Source organism: Telopea speciosissima, chromosome 4 (assembly GCF_018873765.1).
Source record: "Telopea speciosissima isolate NSW1024214 ecotype Mountain lineage chromosome 4, Tspe_v1, whole genome shotgun sequence".
Taxonomy (NCBI): Eukaryota; Viridiplantae; Streptophyta; class Magnoliopsida; order Proteales; family Proteaceae; genus Telopea; species Telopea speciosissima.
Window position 1 is genome coordinate 51,593,706 of NC_057919.1, and position 25,140 is coordinate 51,618,845.

The 25,140-nt window shown below is 41.9% G+C and overlaps 1 long non-coding RNA gene across 1 annotated transcript; it reads left to right on the forward strand.

Moving 5' to 3' along the window:
• The first annotated feature begins 1,517 nt into the window (after positions 1-1,517).
• Positions 1,518-22,567, forward strand: LOC122659783. The gene is made up of 4 exons (XR_006332546.1): positions 1,518-1,531; positions 5,165-5,170; positions 22,179-22,280; positions 22,408-22,567. It is a non-coding gene; the product is annotated as an uncharacterized LOC122659783 (long non-coding RNA).
• Positions 22,568-25,140: the final 2,573 nt, after the last annotated feature.

The following is a 25,140-nucleotide window of genomic DNA, read 5'->3' on the forward strand; positions in this document are numbered from 1 at the left end:
GTTGTACTTATACACTCTGACAGCACGACAACGCTTGCATTTGCGAAGGACCCCAAATTCTATGGTAGAGCCAAGCACATTGACATACGGTATCACTACATTCGAGACATGGTAGCGCGAGGTGAAGTTGTTCTGCAGCATATCTCCACTGGCAATATGTTGGCTGATCCATTGACTAAGCCTATTGTCAAAGATGTTTACCTAGTTCACGTTAGGAACTTGGGACTCAAGCGGATTTGATATGTATTTTCTTTGGGAATACTTTGTTTGTGATGGACAGTTATCTGTATTTCTCTTACATTTGTTAATGAGCATATATTTGTTTGAGTTTTCATATACATTCATTGTTTGTAAAGATGTCACCAGGCATGGAATCGACCCACTCACACGGGTAATTTGCCTCAGCGCTGGGGCATATCGAGCGAGATGAGCCCATGAGCATGTTTACTCTATGAAGCCTTAGTTAGAGCTAAGATGAGACCTTTACTTGGTCCAACTTGGAAGACACTACACTTCCAAGTAGCTTGTTAGAAGCCAGATGTGAGGTTCTAGGCAGAAACCATGAGGGTGACTGTGCTAAAGACTCAGGTTAGGCGCTTAGAGTAGCGACTAGACTAAGATCTGTATGGCGTTTATTTATTACGAGTGAACTACCCACCCTAGTGGGAGTTATCCATAGCATGCATATCATACAGCATGTGCTTATGATGATTGATTGTGACAGTGACCAAATGGATCCCTGCTTCGTTACTGTGTGAGCCACGTGGATTATATTAATCCCATAGTACCCTTATTACCTGAGAAAATATCATGAAAAAGACACCCTATGATGCTACTTTGATGTTCTCCTTAGGATCATGAATGATGCGGTCCAGCGGGAAGCGATTGGGAAAGTTGTTGGGGATATTTGAATTGACATGAGGGGCTCAGGGAAAACCATCGGACGTTACACCTTTATTATGTAACTCATAACTCGGGCGACGTGTCGTGTTTGTGATCAATGCAGTCATGAGTATATTACATACCAAGGATTAACACTGCTCATCATGAGGGGTCGAGAGTGTTAGATCTGGTGTAGGTGGATCGTTTGGGGTATTTCGAGACTTTTGAGAGTGATGTACTATATTGGCTAGATGGAAGTTTGATATAGTACTCCTCACTTGTATCATCTCATTAGGTCGCACGCCTCATTGCCTGTATGAAGGATAATGTAGACTGAGAGAAGCTTGAATGCATAATTAAGTTTATGCGCCCTATGTGGGCGAGTGGGAGATGTAATAAGACATGGGCTTTGGACCCAATATGATCGCCCACATGAGGGGGGTTGATCGCAGGCCCATAGGGAGGGACGGTCACTTAAGTGACCGATCCCTTCCCCTCTTCTTTTCTTCTATTTTAGATTCCCAGAGGGAATCGGATTAGTGGGGGTGCCCAGGGGGTGTAGCCTATAAAATAGGTTATTAGGCTCTAACCTTAGAGACATGTAACAGATTCGAATTCCTCTCCCTCCTCTTCAAGCTCTGCATATTCGGTTTCCATTCGACTGCTTAGGGTTTTGTGGTGTGGATTTCTCTTGTGAAGAAGCTTGTAGAGATCATGATCTGCTCATAACTACAAGTTGCATTCGATCATCCCTTCCGCTGTGATTCCACTCCATTAAGGTAAGGTCTAAACCTCTATGATTAATGGATTGGAATGCTCGAATGATAACATTCCACAAGACTTTTACATAGGAGATTGTCCGATTCCAAAACTGGTGTTCTTTACGGTCAAATATCTTGATAGGTCTCTCCTCATAGGATAAGTCTTTTTCCAATTGGAGTTGTTCATAATCCAACACATGCGTCATATCAGCTATATATCTTCTCAACATGGACACATGGAATACATTATGAACATCAAACAAGTTTGGTGGAAGTGCTAGCCTATAGCCACCGAGCCTATCCTCTCTAGTATCTCGAACTAGCCAATATACCTAGGGCTCAATTTGCCCTGCTTTCCAAACCTCATTACTCCTTTCATGGAAGCTACTCGTAAGAGTACCATATCTCCCTCCTTGAACTCTAGGTGTTTTCTTCTAATGTCAACGTATTGCTTCTGCCTATCCTGAGCCGCTCGGATCCTCTGTTGTATCTTCTTGACTTTGTCACACGTTTTCTGCAGTATTTCTGGTCCAAACAATTTCCTCTCACCCACTTTATCTTAATACAAGGGCGTTCGACACTTCTTTCCATATAGAGCCTCAAATGGAGCCATGCACATGGTGGCTTGATAGCTATTATTATAAGCAAACTCCACCAGTGGTAGATGTTCTCCCTAGCTACCCTTGAGGTCTATAACATATGCCCTCAGCATGTCTTCCATAATTTGAATAGTGCGTTCTGATTGACCATCGGTTTGTGGGTGATATGCTATAATGAGGTCAAGCTTAGTGCCCAGATCTGCCTATAGACTGCCAAGATATCGAGGTGAACCTCGGATCTTGGTCCGACACTATGAAAATTGGTACCCCATGTAACCATACTATTTCATCAATGTACATTGTCCTAACTTGTCAATAGAGTAGGTCTTCCTTATAGGTAAGAAATGAACAGATTTCATTAAACAATCGACTATTACACACAACATCATGACCTTTGGGTGTCTTGAATAATGAGGTCACAAAATCCATGGTGATGTTTTCCTTTTTACATTCCAGAACGGTGAGCAGCTGCAACAACCCTAAAGGTCTTTGGTGTTTTGCCTTAACCTGTTGACAAGTCAAGCATTTCTCAATGAATTCAGCTACTTCTTTCTTCATTTTATTCCACCAATAAAATTCCTTAAGGTATGTACATTTTGGTGCCACCAAGATGTATGGTGTAGGGAGAATGGTGTGCTTCCCATAAAATTTCTTCCTTCAAGTCCAAGTCATCGGAAACACAGATTCTTATTCCGAATCTAAGTATGCCATCGGCACCAATACAAAAACCCTTCCTTTTGTCTTCATGTATCTCTAGTTTGACATTTTCTAGGAATTGGTCTTCATTTTGGTTCATTTTTATCTCCTCTAGTAAGGATGGTCGGACTATGATGTTTATCAGTAAGGTTGGGGGTTGGGGTGCTACTACTAGTTACTACCTTAACGTCCATTCTTCTTAGATCTTCTAGAATATGAGGTTGATTGGTCAACTATACAGCAACACAAATTTGGGACTTCCTACTTAATGTATCTTCCACCATATTCGTCTTACCCGGATGGTAGTTGATTTCACAATCATAGTCCTTGATTAGTTCAAGCCATATCCTCTACCTCATGTTCAACTCCTTTTGGGTGAAGAAGTATTTAAAGCTTTTCTGATCGATCTCACACTTCTCACCATAAAAGTAGTACTTCCATATCTTCAAAGAAAATACCACTGGTGCCAGTTCCAAATCATGAATAGAGTAATTTAATTCATAATTTTGCAGTTGTCTTGAAGTATACACTATCACCTTCCCATTTTACAACAATACACAACCGAGTCCGTTGAACGAAGCATCACTATATTGTTAGATTTATGTGTCCATCAAACCCGGTTCGGTCTGATTCAATCCGGTTTTACTTTGTATTGAACCTTTATACATTTTGGTTTAATATTATTACATGCGATATAAACTTTTTGAGCATTATGTGTCCGTAAGTATTACTTAAAATGGTAATCACGACTAGGGTTTGGGCTGGGCACCCTTATCATATGGTCGTCGCATTGGGTATACCTAGACATGTGATGTCAGGGTACGAATGCGAGTACTCACATGTTCGATGTGTGTATTGGTGAAGAATCTACTTTGTCGATTCCCCCATGTATTACTGCTAGATGTAGGAAGGGATAGACATGAATCACCAAGACCCTGTACTTGAGGGGACCCTGTTACTGCAAAGTGTAACCGCATACTTTGGTTCATCAATAACTGAGACTCAAGTGAGTTAAAGCCGGTGTTCTGCGAATGTGCGAACACTTTGTGAGTGAAGGAGTTACTCAACATGATCATCACTGCCTGATTGGGGAACACCAAGATTGAGATTGTCAGTGAATGGTCGGATCAAAATCTGGATCCAGTGCCGTTTTGGAAATGGTTTTTGCAAAACCTATTTTACATAAAATAATAGATTATATACATAGTTATTTGATTAAAGTGTTTTATCAAGTTTTACGAGATCCGATCAGATACATAGACACTCTTGTATGGACATGTACTATGGAATGGGGTTTGACAGTACAAGTGTACATGCCCTAGATTCCATAATGATAGCGTTGATTAGTGGGGGGGGGTTGTACATGATAATTTATTGTCATGTAGGGAGTTATTTAGAATTTGCTGAAACAATTGGTTATTTATTTAATTAATGGATATGGTGTTAATTGTAATTATCCATAAATTAAAATAATTAATTAATTATATCATTCCCTATTAGATTCTGCTTCTTCACCAATTAGAAGCACTTTGAGTTTAAACAGGAAAGCTTACAAGGAGAGAGAGAGTCAGACTCTCACCGGAATTTTTCCCATCCAAGGTTTTAGAAACCCTGGCTTTATAAAACACCAAAAAAACATAGGGGGGGGGGCACAAGTGCTCCACGTTTTTGGCTACCCCCCCCCCCTCTGGACGAATTTTTAGTTCTCCCCTTCTCTCTCTTGTGATCTCTTCTTACTCCTTCTTCTTGCTCTCTATTGTTTGAGAGTTAGGATTTTGGAAACCCAGATCTATGCTTGAAGAACTGAAGAAGATCTAGGATTGGCTTGAAGAACCTTGGCTGCACCATTGGAGGTTCAGATCTGTTTACTTAGAGTGCTCATTGGAGGAAAACCAATTGTCTATTAGAGGAGCAACACTTGAGGCTCATCAGGTTAGCAAATTTATGTTAATTCCTGTTGATTTAATTTTATGATTATTCATGGGAAGTGAAAGTAACCCGAATCAATGGTTTTTCGCTGCGCATTCGGGTATGGGATGGATCCCTCTATCCATGGGATGGAATAGAGATGACTTTTCTCTATGACATGGATCCGAATATTTTTATGGGACGTCAAAGAGACGGACTGGGCATTGGTTTGTCATACCAAACCATAACAGGGTTCTAGTAGGGCACCATGGGCGACCATGGAAAATCCTAAAATTGAAAATAGGATGCCCAAGCCAGATTAAGGTGCCCTAGGGCAACCCTAGGGTTCCCAACAGACAACCCTGGAGATCCTAGGAGTTGGGAACTTGATACTTATATTTTTATTGGTTTCCTAAGGTGAATCACCATGATCCCATGGACCATAGCATTGCCTACAGTGTGGTATTAGAGCCACCTTTCTCACCCATGGATATTATATAATTAATTGTATGCAATTATCATATTAGGAATGCAATCTTTTTGATGGAATATTCATTATAGAATATGGTTATGGATGGTTGCACATGGCCTTTATTATGGTTGTAACAACCTTCCCATATGCACATGGGTGGTTACAAGGTAGTTATTCATGTAACAACCTTGCCATGTGTACATGGGTGACTATGGTTGTTGTAACAACCTTGACCATGTATAATGATGGAATCCTTGATTTTGTAATTATTTTATTTTATTCCATCATAGGGTTAAATCCCATTATTCTAGATTAAATAAAAAAAAAATTTGGTACCCTAGGTTCATTGCGCATGGCCTGTTGCCTTTGCACGCCCGCGGCCTGCGCCTGGCGTGCGTGCGGTATGTATCAGTAGCAGGGCCGCAGCTTGCACCATGTACACGCGCGGTCTGCCCCTGTGTAGGCTGTGTGGGCCCAATGTTGCTGCCCAGCTATGCGCTTGCATGCGATTGCTGCCCCGAGTATTTGACAGTGTTTTTCCCTCCAGAAAAATAAAAAATAAAAAAATATTATAAAATAGAATATTTAATTATTTTTAATGGTTTTACGGATTGGAGGAAGATGATGGGTGAAGAGATCCTTCCCTTCACCCACTTGTGAACAAGTTGTTTTTGGGGTATATATTTTCACATGAGATGTGATGCTATTTTTTTTTTTGAATGATCCATGTGATTGTGGGCCCTATACATAATATTGCGTACCTATGTGATTATGGGATTGACTATCTAATAATGTGGATGGTAAATTGATGTCTGTGATGCATTGGGATTATGGGTGGATGTGATACTTCTCTCTCTCTTTCTCTCTCTGCCCCTTTCTTTTTTATAAACAAATGTACTCCAACCCATTGGCAACCCAAAATGGTGGGTTGGTTTCTCCATGCGGGGTTTCTTTATTATGGAAAGAAAAGTGTATAGAATATTTTTCCTAGGTTTCCATTGTAATTTTAGAGGAGTTAGGACTCCCAGGACATGTTGATCATGATCCACATGTAGCGCTCAAAGCTTATGGAGATGCAAGTCATTAACTATGAAGACATGATTGGGCGGAGGAGATGATCGAGGCATGGCATCCATGGCATGATTGATGCACCCATAATTAAAAGAAAGTTATTAGTTTTATTTTTATTGAGAGAGTTCTTTAATTGCTTCTGATAAAAATGCCGCCATCCCATAATCACTTTTAATTAATGTTGATTAATTATGTTATTTGATTCCATCCATGATATATATGTGAGAGTTGCTTAATCCCTCTTTGATTATAATACATGTATGACATGGACTAGTCTAAGCTAGTAGACATGTCCATGGCCTCATATTGAAGGTAAATATAGAGATTATGTGATATGACCATGCATATGCTGACAGAACATTGCCAGGCTCGTTATCAGATGGTTATCTATATTTACCTCTATCTAGATACGTTAGGATATGGATAGTAAGAGGGCACTGCGAAAGTGGACCATGTTTCATGATGCCATGATTCTAATTAATGCAATAGGTAAATGCATGACTTAGGTGTATGTCAGCAGACAGGATCTGGACATGACACCCAGGTGGCCGAAAATATTGGAAGCCCATGAGGTGGACAAATTAGTCCACACTACCACGGTGTGTATAATGACTTCCGATAGGGTAAGTTATGCATGCAAGGGTTGTAGGTATCCAATTCATTTTTTGGGTCATGAGGGAGACCTAAATCATGAAAGACCATTGATGTGTATGCTCAATTTTTATCAATGGTCATTAATATGCATGTCTTTTTACTTGTACATGTGTAGATTATTATTCAATGACTGCTGTTAATTCCAACCTGTTAACACTCATTAGTGAATACAAATGAAATGGTATAAATTATGTTGATTGGTACCGGAGCATTAAATTGGTCCTGGCTGTAGAAAGACTTTACACAGTCCTTGATGAACAAGTTCCTCCTCAACCCGACCCAGATGATTTTGAGGCATATGAGGAGATGCAGGATTTCCTTAAGAGGGACTCTAAGGCATCACTTTATATCCTAGGATCATTGGAGAAGTTAGTACTGGACTCAGTCAAGGATATACGTATCTCAAGTGGTAAAATAGACAAGCTTGCTGAATTGTTCAACAGACAGCTGACACATGCACACCCTGATGTAGTGAGTCAGATCCATAACTACAACATGTCCCAGGGGACTCCAGTGATGGACCATGTCATGAAAATGATTAATCTATTCGAGAAACTGGAATCCATAGGGACTAGGTTTGAACTGCAGTACAAGACTGATTTTATCTTAGCATCACTCACCTTTATCTTAGCATCACTCACCTTCGGCTATGCATCCTTTAAGATATCCTACAAGATGTCAGATAAGGAGCTGGAGCTCACCGAGCTTGCCAATGCACTAGTAGAAGCGGAGGCCACATTGAAAAAGGATAAGACTGAGGTCCATGCTGCTAATTTGAAGTCTTCTTCAAATGGGAAGAAGAAGAAAAAGGGAAATAAGGGTAAGCCCCTGAAACCCCAGGGTGGGAAGTCTGGCAATAAGAAAGCTAAAGGAAAGTGCTTCTATTGCAAGAAGGAGAGTCACTGGAAAAGAAACTGTTATGCAGTCTTGGCTACTGTGAAAGATAAGAAGTCAGATGATATAGAAGCTGCTAAAGAAGGTACATGTGATGTTTACATTCTTTACGAGTCTAATTTATCCTTTGAACCGACCAATTCTTGGTTGGTGGATAGTGGTTCCACTGTTCACATTTGCAATGATTTGCAGGGGTTCAAGGAGACAAGGAATCTGGAAAGAAATGAGATGCGTCTTCGGATGGTCACTGGAGCTGAAACCATGGCGATGGCTGTGAGAACTTTTATTTTGAATTTTAGTTCTGTTAATTTAGTTTTAAAGGATTGTTACTATGTACCCTCTTTAAGAGGAAGATTATTTCAGTTTCAAAACTTGTTTTCGACAGGTATAGTTTTTCCTTTAATTCAAAGTTAATTGTTCATTTTAATAATTCTTTTGTGGCATCTGGATATATACAAAGTGGATTGTATTTTCTAGATTATCCTATTATAACAAATGTTGTTTCGAATGTTGATTTGAAACGGAAAGTAGCTCCAGTGAACTCAACATATCTATGGCATCTAAGATTAAATCACATTAATTTGGACCGAAGGTAAAGGGATGGGGCCCTTAGAGTGTCTGAGGGTGGAACTATTCCCTACCTGTGAGTCATGCCTTTAGGGCAAAATGACCAAGAAACCCTTTCACAATAAAGGTACTAGAGCCACAGATCTATTAGAGTTAATACATACTGATGTGTGTAGACTCATAAATATACAAGCAATGTATGGGTTTGAGTATTTCATAACTTTCCTCGATGATTACTCTAGATATGAATTAAAGGTTTTTCTTGAGCCTATCAAGAATAGGGGAGCAGTGATGCACAGAGAGCCTAGTTGGAATAAGGGGGAGACCCAAATAGAAGATTGGAAACTGTCCCTCTTCACATCCCACAAAATCCTTGAGAGCTTCCTTGACATTAATTGAAACTCCTGAGATGAAAATTAAAGATTGTTGGGAATTAATGGCCAATCTCGACATGCTAGTGAACAAGCTTAGAGCATTCGAGCTACCAAATATAAACATTTCAAAAGCTCTGGAGAAAATGGATAAGGTTCATCTCCTTACATTTAGGAAGTGGCTTGAACAATTTCTGTTCAACTTTCCATCTGAGATAGGAAGAGAGACCTTCCATCACCAGAGTAAACAAGAGAAAAAGGGTCAGCCCTCCCTTATTCCTATCTGAGCAAAATAACCCTCTGGGGAACCATTCACCAACAAAGAAGGGGGAAGCCCTCCTTGTTCACCTCAACAAAAAAAAATACTGTTGTATTTTAATAAAATGAAGTTTCAAAATACCTCTGTGTGTTTCCGATTCTGTCCGAGGTTGATTGGCTTTGACCGATGTCGACTTTTTTCGTTGTGTCTCTTGAAGGGACACATCCCTTGGACCAATGTCGATCGATTTTTGCCGTTGTCTCTTGAAGGGATGCATCCCTTGGACCAATGTTGATTTTTACCGTTGTGTCTCTTGAAGGGACACATCCCTTGGGATGGGTATGTCCAATGAGTCTTTCACCTCTATATATAGATGATGTTTTTGGACACTTTGTAAATGAATTACAAGTGTTGTTACACACTCTCTGTTGTATTCAATTTTCTCAAGTTTCACTAAAGTTTTCTTTCTAGTTTTTATTGTTTTGCGAGGTCCTGTTATTTCATTCCTATTATTGATTTAGCATAACCCAAATGTGTCGACGGGGCCTGGCCAATAAGCAAGTGCAAGGTGCAACGACTACTAGATAGGCCAAGGGCTGATTTATCTTGGAGGTTGATTCGCAAGAACCTGACTTGCACCATAGGGGGTGTCTACAGTCTTAAGGATAATGTCCATTGATACAACTCAACCCCTTCAGTTTCTCAACATAATTTCATGTTCGTGATGTTACATTTGGTGCTTGAGTTGCCAACATCAACCTTGAATTGTCTACAAAACAGATAAGTAATCTAAACCCCTTGTTACTTGCATTTTCATCTATGATTTGGATGATATATTTCCATCAAGAACTCCTCCCACCTACCACCATGAGGCAGTTGATGAGATGTACATCTTCAGCCAAGGTGAACTTTTAAGGATCCTTCTCACTTTGATGTGTATCACTACCAAATATTGTACATCATGAATTGCTCATTAGAATGTACATCATATTTACCACAAAGACCAAAAGTCTCTCTCAAAAGTATTTTTATGTGATCGATCAGCAAAACAACAACCATTGTCATCAACTGGATTTATATGACATGGTCTAGAAATATGATCCTTAAACTGCATTTTAATTAATCAAGCACCCATGAACATCCCGGGGGGGGGGGGGGTTGCACTTGATTCCGGGAACAGTTTAATACTTTTCTTTTAGCTTCGGTTTCCCTTGTAGTTCCTAGAAACTTCAGGTTTTTTCTGTTGAGGAAGCCCATAACCACAAAGAGCCAAACTGAATGACAGACAATAAGCAAGCCAGCCATGCTTGTTCAACGACTTGAACACAGTTTCCATAAAGCAAGGAAAAAAACTTCCTTCAGTCGGACAATAAGATGACATTTACTAGTTCAAATCTTTTCTGTTCTTTTTACCTCCCACAAAAACTCACACGGGAATCTTCTCTGCTATAAGCAAATTAATAGCTTCATGTCCCAAGTATATATAACTCAATCCCTCCTTTTTCCTGAAACTAAAATCTGAACCAGCCTCTCTCTCTCTGTCTCTCTTTTTCAATCTATCCCTCCTTGTGATGGAGAGTATATCCCCAAACACCATCTCAACTTCTCTCGGATCCTTCTCCCCTACAATTCCCTGCCCGTCCATTTCCTGCAGTTCCTCTCATTGGGAGGGGGGTCAAAAATGACCACCCTACCCCCTGCCCGGGTGGGGTCCAACCCCCCCCCCCCCCCCTATTAGAGGGACTTGGGGAAATAGACCAGACAGAGAATTGCAGGAGATAATTTTCCACTTCTCTCCCAATAGCTGGATTTGTTGGGATCCTAATATTTCACAGAATGCTCAACTGGGTCTGCATTATTCAGAAGATCTACTCAGGTTTTTAATCTGCTCTCCGATCCAAACATGACTTTGCATTCTTTGAATCAAAGCATCAGGTTGACACAGAAAACCAGAATCCTTCCTTGGCAGCTAAGCAGGCCTTTTGGGGGAAATAAATCAAGCACACAGTTCTGCTTGCATGAAGAAAGAGATGATGGGAAACTAAGCAGAGCAGATATGGAGATTGTTATGGAGAACTTGGGGATTTTTTGTAACCCAAATGTTGAGAGACTTCAAGAGAGATTAGGCTTTGACAAGTTTTCAGTTCTTTTCGACAAGAAGGAGCCAAGCTTGGAGGAAGTGAACGAAGCATTTGATGTGTTTGTTCAGAACAAAGATGGATTCATAGATGCAATGGAGTTAACGAAGTGTTCTACATAGACTGGCTCTCCTGAAAGGACTAGAGACGGAGGAATACAGAAGGATGATTGAAACAATTGACACAAACAGAGACGGAAAGATAGATTTCATGGAATTTCTGAAACTTACAGAGAACAGCTTCTACTTGAAGCATAGACATGTGTTACTTTGAATTAACTAAACTATGAGAGATTTTTATTGCTTTTTTTTTTTATTTGACTTTTGAAAAAGTAGTTGTGTATATGCACAGGGGCCTGTTTATAGGTTAAAATTTGTTGTATTTCAATAAACCGTTTATTTCACCAGCCACACACCTCTGATGCAGTAAATCCCCATAGAAATTATCTAAATCCCTGCATGGGGAGTTATGGGAGTGGTTTGAACTCTTTTCCAGGACTAATTCTTTTCCGTGGTCTGTGGGAGGGGATTTTAATGCTGTTGTGTCCCCCTTGGAGAAAGCAGGAGGCAGGCCTGCTTGTTCGATGTCTCTGGAGGAGTTTGGGAGGTTTGTGAGCAGCTTTGGTCTTATCAATGCAAGCTATGCAGGCAATGTCTTTACTTGGTCGAATAACCAGGCAGGTGCAGGAAGGGTTTTGGCCAGGCTGGACTGGTTCTTTGTAAATGCTGAATGGATTGGGGCTTTTCCCAGTTGTGAGGTCACCCATCTTAACCAGACGTGCTTTGATCACGCTCCCATTTGGCTCTCTTTCTCTGCTGCCAGCAACCGTGTGTTTTCAGCTTTTAAGTTTCTGCAGATGTGGTTGCTGCATCCGGACTTCCTCGACTTTGTTAAAGTTCAGTGGGAGAAACCGACGGTAGGCTCGCCCCTTTTTGTTTTGTTCTTAAAACTCAAAGGGCTTCGCGGTGCTCTCCGTAAGTAGAACAAGGAGGTGTTTGGCAATGTGCACCAGAAGGTTAGGGATGCAGAGGACTCGGTGAGCAGGGCGTAGGCAGTTTTTGATCTTTGTGCCAGTGTTAAGGCCAGGGAAACTCTTGGGGAGGCAAGGGATGCCTTGCAGGGGGTGTTACTTCAGGAGGAAATCTTTTGGAAGTAGAAGTCCAGAGTAACCTGGTTGAAGGAGGGGGATCGCAACACGAAGTTTTTTCACTCTATGGTTAATGTCACGAGAAGGCAGGCCTGTGTGAATAAAATCAAAGGGGGGGGGGGGATGGTGTGTGGATTTCTGATCTTGAGGGGGTGTAGGCTGAGGTGGTGCGGCATTTTTTCGGGATCTTTACCTCACAGGGGTGCTTAGTTGATGAGGAATTATTGGCTTTGATCCCCAAGATTGTGTCTGAGGCGGAGAAAGCTACTCTTCTTTTACCTCCCTTGCTGGAGGAGGTAAAGGGGGCTGTTTTTGTTAAGAATAGGAGTTTAGTTTAAGGGGTATTCTTGTACATAACCCCATTTAGTTTAATGTGTTTTCTGTTATTTGTATAAGGCCAGGGGCCCCTCTGTAATTTATCATTCTTTTCAATATAAGGATGTTTGTCTCTTGTTGAGACATAACAGATTAACACAAATTGATTCTCCTCTCTTCTTCTCATTTTTCCTTCTCCTTTAAAACTGAACATGGTATCAGAGCTTAATGTTCCTGGAGTTTGAAGGTGTTGGAAGAGAGTTTAGTAGGCTAAGAGTTGGGTTCTCCTCTTGCCTACTGCTGGAGTTCGAACTCAAACCTAAGCTTCTTCTCAGACCTGGTTCTCCGTTGTTTCTAACCCAAATGGAGAGCAACTAGGGGCTTTAGTTTCGTTTGGAGGTCTCATTTCTTCCCATTGTGTCTTCTCAAGTCATCCGGAAGTATCCGAGGGACAGGAGTGAATCTCGGCTTGGGCTATTTCGCCTTTGTTTTTCCGCCGACCAAAGTTGATTGGCCTTTGCTCTCCAATAGAGCTTTGTTTGGGAGGTTTTTAGGCCACCTGCTATCGTTTTTGGTAAAGAAGATTGTTTCTTTGTACTCTTGCTGTTTGATGCTTGTGTGAAGTTCTACAAGTCATTTCAAGTGTTTTTGGACTTTTTTTTTTTTTTTTGCTTCTTGGGGACCTACTATTCTTGCTTGAGGTGCTGTTGGTTACTTTTCCCAAGTGTTTTTTCTGTTTGCATTGAAGCCTCAATGGGTGAAAAGTCTGTTGAAGCATCTGAACTCCCCACTGTTGCGGCAGCCTTGCCTATTACCCCTTCACATGACAATCCAAATGTTCTTCCCATTGTCAAGCTTGACAATACTAATTACTTGGACTGGTCACGGTCAATGAAGCTCATTCTTCAGAGTAGGGGGAAGTTGGGATATATATCTGGAAGCTTTAAAGCCCCTTCCTCTGCTGATCCAGGTTACTCCAAATGGGAAACTGAGAATTCCCTTGTGATGACTTGGCTCATTTTTTCAATGAAGCCGGAAATTGGAAAAAGGTTTATGAGCAAGGAGATAGCCAAAGATATTTGGGATAGTGTGGCTCGTATTTATGATAGAGTGGGGGACTCTACAAAGGTTTATCAACTTCTCCAATAAATTGTCAGCCTGCGCCAGGGTGACAAAAGTGTCCCTGAGTACTGCAGTCTTGTTGTGGGACTTTGGGAGGAGTATGATCACTACAGAGATCTCCAGCTGTGTCCTGTTGATGAGCCTAAAGTGCATCAGTTGTTTGAGAAGGAGAGGGTACTATTCCTTCTTGGAGGTCTTAACTCTGAGTTTGAACCCATAAGGGTACAAATACTTGGCCGACCAAGTCTTCCCTCCCTGGAGGAGGTGTGTGGTTATTTACAGAGTGAGGAGACCCGCATAAGTGCTATGGAGACCACTCCCACTGTTGAGCGTTCTGCTCTTGTTTCATCCACTCCACAAGATCGTCCTCCCTTCACCAAGGGGGCTAGTAAAGGCCGTTTTTCCTGCGACTATTGTGGCAAGTCTGGGCATAAGGAGTTTTGTTGGGATCTTCATGGGAAACCACCCTCTGTTGCATCTGGAGGACAGAAAGGGCCGAAGAAGAATGGGCCTAAAGCCCATGTTGGGGTTCATGAGTCTGAGTCATCATCCCTCTCTAAAGAAGACATAGCAGCTTTTCGTCGGATTGTAGCACACTTAGATGGATCCCCTTCTGTTGCTCCCACTACATCCACTGCTCTACAGGTCTCTACCTCTTCTGTCCCCACTCCCTAGGTCATTGACTCGGGGGCCACTGATCACATGACTGGTAGGTCTCAGCTTTTTAATTCCTACACTGTTTGTTTGGGAAAAGATAAGGTGAAAATTGCTGATGGTTCTCTTTCTTCCATCTCGGGGAAGGGAGATGTCCAAGTTACTCCACTTATCCCTTTGCAGTCTGTCTTCCATGTTCCTAACTTTGCTACTAATTGCTTTGTCACCTTTTTTCCTACTCATTGTCTGTTTTAGGATTTGGTGACGAAAAGGGTGATTGGCAGTGGACGTGAGACTGATGGATTATATGTTCTGGACACTTGTGCTTCCCCTGTGACAACAGCTCAATCTTATGTGTGTGGGCAACATGGCGGACGTACACAGGCGGATATTTTGCTTTGGCATCAGCGTTTGGGACATCCTTCTTTTTTTGTTATGCGAAAAATGTTGCCACATTTATTTACATCTTTTCCTGTCAATCATGTTTTTCATTGTGAACCTTGTCTTTTTGCAAAAAGTTGTAAGACAGTTTATCCATCTTCTAGTAATAGATTTGTTTCCCCTTTTCACCTTGTTCATACTGATGTTTGGGGTCCTTCCCTTGTTATTTCTTTACGTGGCTTCCGCTACTTTGTCTCCTTTATTGATGACTTCTCTCGCGTTACTTGGGTTTATCTCTTGAAACAAAAGAGTGATGTTTATGCTGCTTTTCAAAACTTTTATGAGTTGGTGTATACTCAGTTCCAAACTCGTATTCAGATTGTCCGTTCTGATAAAGGTGGAGAGTATATGTATGGGGGTTTGAAGACCTTTTTTTCTGACCATGGCATTATCCATCAGGTGGCTTGTGTTGATACCCCTCAACAAAATGGGGTTGCTGAAAGAAAAAACCGCCACCTGCTGGAAGTAGCCCGATCCCTTTGGTTTACAATGCATGTTCTAAAAACTTTTTGGTCCGATGCCTTACTCACTGCGGTCTTTCTTATCAATCATATGCCCTCTAGTGTCTTGAACTTCAAAGTACCTCTTGAGGTCTTACCCTCACTTTCTTCTTCTTTCTCTCTTCCCCCAAGGGTCTTTGGTTGCATATGCTATGTCCATATTAGCAAATCTGCCCGTACTAAATTGGATCCTAAGTCCTTGAAGTGCCTCTGTCTTGGGTATTCCTCTACCTCTAAGGGATACACCTGTTACCACCCTCCTACCCGTCGGTGGCTTATCTCCAAAGATGTTTCTTTGTTTGAAACCATTCCTTTTTTTCAGTCACCTCTTCAGGGGGAGTGTCGTGGTGGTGAAGTTGAAGAGGCTCCTGAGTTTGTATCCTTTCCATCCTCCTCTTTCGTTCCTATTTCCCCATTTCAGCTTGACAAGGGAAAGAAAAGTCCAGAGGATACTGTTGTTGAGGGGGAGTCTCCAAGTGCACAGGTGAACAGAGAACAAGGGGAACTACTTGTTTATACAAAGGACAAGAGAAATCCTCCTTCATGGCTTCCTATAAAGAAGACCTGCCAAAATCCTTCTTCGTCTCCTCATCCTGAGCCTCCATCCATTGAGACAGGTATACCTTCCTCTACTCCTCCATCCTCAGACTTAGATCTTCCTATTGCTCACCGCAAAGGAACTCGAGCTTGTACTAATCCCATTGCCAAGTTTGTCTCCTATGATTCTATCTCTCCTACAGGTGTTGCCTTTACAGTGGCTATCTCCTCCATCTCTCTACCTAAGAATGTAGTAGAGGCTATGGCTGATCCGAAATGGAGAGAGGCAATGAATACCGAGATGGTGGGCCTTGAGAAGAACCACACTTGGGATCTTGTTGAACTCCCAAAGGGGAGAATTCCTGTTGGATGCAGATGGGTATTCACAGTCAAGTTCAAGTCTGATGGTACTGTAGAGAGATATAAGGCAAGACTGGTTGCTAAAGGCTATACCCAAGTGTATGGCATTGATTATTAGGAAACCTTTGCTCCAGTGGCCAAGCATAACTCCATTCGGGTACTCCTCTCAATGGCTGCAAATCTTGATTGGCCATTATACCAGCTTGATGTAAAGAATGCTTTCTTACATGGTGACTTAGAAGAAGAAGTCTACATGCATTCCCCTCCTGGGTTCAAGCATCCTAGTGGCAATGGAAAAGTGTGTCATCTTAGGACGGCTCTTTATGGACTTAAACAATCTCCTAAGGCTTGGTTTAAGAGGTTTAGACAAGCTATCCAACAGAATGGATATACTCAAAGTCAAGCCGATCACACCTTGTTTATACAAAGGAAGGGTAGCAATATTACAGCCCTAATTGTATATGTTGATGATATTGTAGTCACGGGAAACAGCAAGGCTGAAATCTTAAAGCTTAAACTTTACTTGGCTCGGCAGTTTGAGATCAAGGATCTTGGTCCATTGAAGTATTTTCTGGGGATTGAAGTTGCAAGATCCAAGCAAGGGATCAATGTTTGTCAGAGAAAGTTTGTCCTTGATCTACTTACAGAGACAGGGTACTTAGGGTGTTTGCCAGTCTCCTCCCCAATTGATCAGAACCACAAACTAGGAGAAGATTGTGGTGAACCTCTTGTAGATGCTGAAAAATATCAGAGATTAGTAGGCAAGCTAATCTATCTTTCCCTTACCCGACCTGACATAGCCTATGCTGTCGGTGTGGTAAGTCAGTTTATGCATGCACCAAAAATGGGTCATCTTGATGCAGTTTATAGAATCCTCAGATATTTAAAATCATGTCCTGGAAAAGGCCTTCTCTTCTCTAGGAATGGTCACTTGAGGATTGAAGCATACACTGATGTTGACATGGCTGGATCTATTTCTGATCGACGATCCACTTCAGGATACTGTACTTTTGTTGGTGGAAATCTAGTTACTTGGTGAAGGAAGAAGCAACCTGTGGTGGCTAGGTGCGCTGAGGCAGAATTTAGAGCCATGGCTCACGGAGTGTGTGAAATCTTGTGGCTAAAGAGACTTGTTCAAGAATTGGGATTTGAGACTGTTGAACCTATGAGTTTATATTGTGACAACAAGGTAGCCATAAGTATTGCCCACAACCCAGTGCAACATGACAGGACTAAGCATGTTGAGGTTGATAAACATTTTATTAAGGAAAAGATCGAGTCAAAGACCATTTGCACCCCATTTGTGAAGACAAATGAACAAGTGGCTGATATCTTCACCAAAGGACTTAGCACTCATCACTTTGACTGTTTATTGGACAAGCTGGGTATGTATGACATATACCACCCAGCTTGAGGGGGAGTGTTAAGAATAGGAGTTTAGTTTAAGGGGTATTCTTATACATAACCCCATTTAGTTTTATGTGTTTTCTATTATTTGTATAAGGCCAGGGGCCCTCTGTAATTTATCATTCTTTTCAATATAAGCATGTTTGTCTCTTGTTGAGACATAACGGATTAACACAAATCGATTCTCCTCTCTTCTTCTCCTTTTTCCTTCTTCTCTAAAACTGAACAGTTTTCTCCTTGTCGAGTGATAGTGCTCCGGGCCTAGATGGTTTCTCAGGGCATTTTTTCACGGCATGCCGGGAGGTGGTGTGCCAGGATGTTTGGGCGGCTATTATGTATTTCTTCAAGGGTGGGACTCTCCCTAGGAGCTTCAACTCGGCCAATCTGGTGCTTATTCCCAAGAAGGACAACCCCGAAGTAATGGCTGATCTTCGCCCCATTAGCCTTTGTAATTTTTCTTATAAGATTATTGCCAAGATCTTGTTTCCGGGCTGGCAGGGCTTCTCCCATCCTTAGTGGCAGAGGAACAGGGTGCTTTTGTGCAGGGTAGGTGTATCCATGACAATATCTCCATTATCCAGGAGATGGCTCATGACTTGAACGGAAAGACTTGAGGGGGGTAATGTGATCCTCAAGCTTGATATGGCGAAGACTTATGACCGTTTGGAATGGAAGTTCCTTTGGCTCGTTCTCTCCAGGTTTGGTTTCAGTGAGGCCTGGATCGCCTTAATCAGAAAGACCGTGGAGAATTGTTGGTTTTCGATAATGCTGGGTGGCAGTTGGTCAGGGTTCTTCAAGTCTTCCAGGGGGGTCAGGCAGGGGGATCCCTTATCTCCAACTCTATTCATTTTGGCTGAGGAGGTGATGAGCAGGGGCATCAAAAACTTATTTGAGGAGGGGCATGCGTCTTACTACAGAGTCCCAAGAAGGTGCCCTAGGATCTCTCACTGTCTGTTTGTTAATGACACCATTATTTTCACCAGGGGTTTGAAAAGCTCGCTCAAACAAGTCATGGGGTTTCTTAGCAGATATGAGGGCTTTTCAAGGCAGCTGGTCAACAGGCAAAAAAGCTGTTTCGTCTTGGGTGACAAGGTTTCTATGGCTAGGGCTCACATGGTTGGGGTGGTGACCGGGTACCCTAGGAAGTCACTTCCTATCACCTACTTGGGGGCCCCTCTCCACTCTGGAAGGCTCAAATTTTGTCTCTTTGACAACCTGGTTGAAAAGATAAGGAACAAAGTGGCAGGTTGGATGGGGAGGCTCTTATCCCCATCCATGTTCTCGCTACGCTGGACCCGCCTAAGGCAGTTATTCGGAGGGTTATATGGCATTTTTGCAGATTTTCTCTGGGGAAGCTTGGAATGGGGAAAGCGTTGACATTGGGTGTGTTGGAGGAAGGTCTGTAGGCTGCTTGACGAAGAGGGGCTTGGGATCAGGCTACTGGAGGATGTTGGTATTTCGCTCAGGCTCAAGGGCCTTTGGAGGGTCCTTGCTGATCGCTCTCTGTGGAGTGGGTTCTTCAGGGCAAAGTTCTTTAGGAACCTTCATGTTACACTGGCTGGAATGCAGGGGGCTGGCTCAAAGTCTTGGCGAAGTGCGTTGGCCTTTAAGGGGTTCCTGATGGATAGAGCGCGGTGGCTGCTTGGCTCTGGCAGTGTTTCTTTCTGGCTCGATAACTGGACGGGAGCTGGTCCCCTGATTGACTTTGTTGACAATGGCCTGCTGGTGGACACGGATTTGTGTGTGAGAGATGCCTTGGGGGCGGACGACACTTGGAGGCAGGTTATTGATCACATTGACTCTCCTGCCATCAGAGATAGCATTACTACTGGAGGCTTTGCTCTTTCTGATAGAGATGATGTCCTAGTGTGGTCTCCCTTGAGCAATGGATGTTTCACAACCAAGTCGGCTTGGAATGAGGTGCGGAGTGTTTCGCCTGTGGTCCCTTATGCGAAGTGGGTGTGGAATCTTACTGTTCCAGTGAAAATAGCCTTCTTCTCTTGGCAGCTTCTCAACGGAAGAGTCCCCACAGACGAGGCACTAATGTCGGTTGGCATACCCCTGGCCTCAAAATGTAACTATTGTGGGAGAACGCGGAGCGAGACGATTGACCACTGTCTGTTGTATGGGGGTACGGCTTCCAAGGTATGGAGATATTTCGAGCGTATCTTCAACATCCCTTCTCTTCCCTCACAGGATGTTAGAAGCCGAATTGGTCTGTGGCAGAATTTGAAAAGTTGTAGCAATCTTAGTGCTTGCATCACGGGTCTCCTGCCGTCCTTGGTAGATTGGGAGTTGTGGAAGGAGAGAAATAATAGAAGGCATGGAGAAAGTAGGCGCACTGCTGGCTCAATAATTGAAAGCATTAAAGCCTGCGTGAAAGAAATTCGGGTTCCCCCCAAAATTGGCCGGCCAGGGTCCCTAAGGGATGGTCTAATCTTGCAGTGTTTTGGCCTCACGCCTCCAACACCCAAGCTGAAACGCCCCCTGCCAGTTTATTGGTGCCCTCCTTTTGCCTCTGTAAAACTCAATGTGGATGGTGCTTGTAGGGGTAATCCGGGCTTTGGAGGAGGTGGAGGGGTCATAAGGGACCTGAATGGTTTGGTTCTGGCGGCGTTCTCTAATTACTATGGTGCATGCACCAACTCGATTGCTGAGCTTCGAGCCTTGAGAGATGGGTTGCTTCTGTGCCAACTGCCAAGAGCTTGGGCTCCATGACTTGGTGGTTAACGTGGATTCAGCATCCACTGCCAGGATGGTTAGTCAGAAGAGATGTAACTTATGGAAAGGCTGGTATTGGTTCCAAGTGATTTTGGCCTTGGTCTCGTCTACCTGAGCTTATGTCTCCTTTGTCTTTCGTGAAAGTAATAGGGCAGGTGATTGGTTAGCCAACCTTGCCTGCGACTCTGGGACTTTTGTCACATTCCAACAGGGCTGTTTGCCTACAGACGGCTTTCAGTTTATTCTTCGGGAGGACAAGGCGGGTCTGCCGGTTCTCAGGAAGTAGAGTTTGTTTTCGCTCTATCGTTTCTGGATAGGTATTCTGTTTGAGAGGCCTTGTATGGGCAGCTCCTTGGGTTGCGGTAAGGTGGAATGTCCCCCCCCCCCCCCGTTTATGATCCTATTCTTTTGTTGGTTTTAATAAAATGCTAGGGGCCGGCCTGGGTCCTAGGTAATATTCGGGTAATTAAAAAAAAAAGGTAATTTGGTTACATGGAGAAGCAAAAAACAGCATGTTGTAGCCAGATCCAATGTAGAGGCAGAATTTAGAGCTATGGCTCATGGAGTGTGTGAACTCATATGGTTGAAAAGGCTTGATAGGAACTGGGATTTGACATTGAAGGCCCTATGAGACTCTACTGTGATAACAAGGCAGCCATCAGTATTGCCCACAATCCAGTGCAACATGACAAGACCAAGCACATTGAAGTGGATCGATACTTTATCATGGAAAAGATAGACTCAGGATGCATTTGTACTCCTATTGTGAAGACTGGTAACCAATTAGCGGATATCTTCACCAAGGCTTTGACCTCTGTTCACTTTGGTACTCTCTTGTGCAAGCTGGGAATGCATGACATTTATTCTCCAACTTGAGGGGGAGTGTTAGTGTTGTTAGAACTCATGTGATAAGGGTAGTTTTGGAACTAGTCTTATATCTAATTGCCCTATTGGGTATTTTCGATTTTTTACCTTTCTTATCTTTTACCTCCCTAGGGAGGTGTATGTAATATTCTCAAAGCCTTTTAGTGAAGTAATATAGGTGTGGAGAGCTCTCTCTCACAACACACATTCTACCGAAATATTGTTCTCCTTCTTCTCTCGTCTCCTTCCTTCTACCTCTTCTTCTTCCTCCAACTTCTTCTCCTCTCTTACTTACTCTCTTAACCTAAAATTCAACTGTGTCTAGGCCATAAAATTCCCTCGTAGTCTCAGCAAGACTTAGTCCACTTTCTAGATTAGGGTGCAAATTGTGGTTGGCTGGGTTGAGAGTTGATCAATTTTTATGAGGGCCTAGCAATGTGGTGCAAATTTGTGTCCGAATCATAGTTCAGGTACTGGCAAAAAAAAAGAGGGTACAAATACGAATGGGTATTAAACGGACCTGGACAGCAAAAACACTTTAAAAGATTTGACGCAGAAAATGTGTACGGTAATAACGGTTCCCCTATAATCCAGGAGCAAAAATATGGGCACATATTTCCTGATCTCAGACCAGTGAAGGCCAAAATCCAGCCTTACTCTGTACATGTAAGCAACCATACTTTATTATTTGAAAGCATATCTTTCATATTCATAGAGTTGAGTAATCTGTCATTATAGCACCCAGAAAATGAATCAAACATTGCAGCCTTCCCATACTAAAAAATATGGGCACATTTTTTGTTGTGCTAACTTAGTGATCTTTGAAATCTTATTGTAGATACCATTATTGAGATGGAAGAGGTTTGCTCTTGTTGCAGCAATGTGCATCCTTGCTGTTCGGGCTGTTATTGTTCAACTGGCATTTTTTCTGCACATGGAAGTATGTATATTTTTAGTTTTCATTCCTGATATCATTAGCTGCATATTCCACAATATTTATTTTCATATCCTTTTACACTAAACATTATTGAGCATTACTCGATGTTTTACATATAAAATTTGTCCAGACCTTTGTGTTCAGGAGACCAGCCATCCTTACAAGGCCTTTGATATTTGCAACAGCATTCATGAGTTTCTTCTCACTTGTTATTGCATTGTTCAAGGTAAAAGCTTTTATGCTTTCCATTTATTAGGCAGATAATTGCCACTGGGGACTAATATAAAGCTGTTAATCATGAAATTTCAAAAAACTTGAATTTCAGAACACTTTCTAAAAAGGGCTAAGGTTCTGCTTTGCTAGAGATGTGAATATTTTTCTGCATGATTATAAAATCCTTTTTTTTTTTTTGGGGGGGGGGGGTTGGGGTTGGCCGGAAGGAGAACACATACCAAAGTGTGCATCTCTTACACTGCTGGTTAGGCCAAATGTCACAACTGGATAGAAGCTTCTGCTCTCTTTCTGACAAACTTTGATGTTCTTGGTCAACTCACATAGTTTGGGCTTCTGTGCCTTTTAATCGTCACTTGCATTGCCAAATTCTAATTTACAGTCGAGGAAATTTGAGCCATCAATAAGCTAATGATGGTTTTGAGAGTCGTTTGAGGTGACATGGACATGTGCAACGGAGGCCTGTGAATGCTCTCGTATGGAGGGGTGATTTATTGTGGGAGCTAAAAGGTCCATGGGTTGGCGTTGGCCTAAAATGATTCGAGGAGAAGTAGTGGGGAAAGATATGCATAATTTAGGACTAGTAACAAATATGGCTTTGAATAGAGTTGATTGGAGAAAAAAGATCCATGTAGCCGATCACATTTAGTTGGGATAAGGCTCAGTTGAGTCGAACATGTGTGCAACAGATGCTCCACTAGTGTCTTGGTTCCTCTAAGGAGATCACAGACAAAGAAAATGCAATTGGGCCACCGACAACCTATTACTTTTACATTGTTTCTGAACAGGAAAAACATGATTTGAACAGTCCTCTAAGAAAGTCCAGCCATTGGATGTTGACTAGAGTTATGGTCTCATCCACAGACAGAGACAACCGTGCATATACACTTTTCATTTAGGCAAACTGTTATCATGGTGGATTTCCATGAACGATAGATGTCTGGTCCTGATAATATGAAATAAGCTATAGACAATGCTCAAAAGAGCCTGTCACTAAGTTGTAGAGATAAGATTAAAGAGATGAGTCAACTATTATCTAATCAGCCTAGCAGTCTAACAGCCTAACAGAACCTAATCTCGCTTAACAGACCTCAACCCCTTTCTTAAAATTACTCTCAACACTCCTCGAGCTGGAGCATAAATATCATACATGCTCAGCTTGTTACAAATATCATGAAATTGTAATTCCCTCAAAGGTTTAGTAAAGATATTTTGTAGCTGATTTTCAGACTTGACATATGGTGTTACCGCCCTCTTGTTCATAACCATGTCTCATGTGTAGGATCGAATACATCCCAAGAGGGGATGGATGAATTGGGTTTTCATAATTTTAAACATGATATAACCAATACCCATAATCACACAATGGCAAATACATATAAAGATAAAAGAAATAAACATATTGACTGCCATGAAAGATCTTATCAAGTACTTGTAGAGTTGTAATATCGTGAGTGCAAGGTAGAGATAGAGATAGAGACAGAGACAATGATGCACACAAGAGATTTGAAGTGGTTCGGATTCAACAATCTTACATCCACTACCCAGGCCACACAGGCTAAGGATTTCCACTATCAAGGATCTCTTTTCAAATGGTAGGAAAGAAGTCTTACACCTTCACAGACCTTCGAATTGAGCACCCGAATCACACAGATCAGGGGTTTCTTACCCGAGCCACACAGGCCAAGGATTTCTTTACCCAAGCCACACAAGCTAAGGATTTCTACCCGGATCACACAGATCAAGGATTTCTTCCTCCTGCTGCATTACACATCTGCAAACACATGTACACGAATTACTGAGCTACACAAGCTCACACAGAAAAATGACCTCTTACAAGTCTGAAACTGTACCAATTTAAGCACACAATGATTCTCACAAGATCACAGCCCGTCTCAAGATGATATTTTCGTTTTTGTGTAGTTCTTGCTTAGTTCAAGTGACTCAAGCCTTTATATAGGTAACAAACCTGCTGTTAGAGTCAAGAGTTTGTTTCCTAAAAAATTCAAGTATTAAAACCATTTTAGTTTTCAAGAAATCAACTTCACTATCTAAGAAAACTAGCTGTTGGAACTCATTTAACATCAACGAAGATGTTTAGAATTCCACCCAGTTGGTTAAAGTTTAAGTGATGCATTTAATACATTCAAATTCAGTCAAACATCACTACCACAGAACATTAAATGTTCATAAGACAGAAGTCTGCGCAATTTCCACAGAAGTCCGTGTAAACAGGGACTCAGAAACCATGGTCTCTGTCGGGATGGAAGCAAGTCACGAAAGTCAGTCAAGATTATCCAGGGACACTCAATATAAGGCGTGGTTGTCCGTTAAAGAGTTCTTAGTTTTGACTTAATTTGCTATTGTAAGCACGGATGACTGTCACTACTCATGGAAGTCCGTGAAATATAAGTTATTTAGTTTTCCAAGTCAAACATCCTAGTTTCTTAGGTTTGTTCATTTTGGTCTTTAGTTGACTTTTACTTGGGCTTTCTCATCTTGTGGACATCAACATAAGGATTACATGAATATACAAATAAAGAGCAAATACTATGTCTTCATATTTAATGTAATACTAAATTAGGTTAATTTAGTCCCAAGAAAACCCACAAATCCAAAATAGAAACAAGAT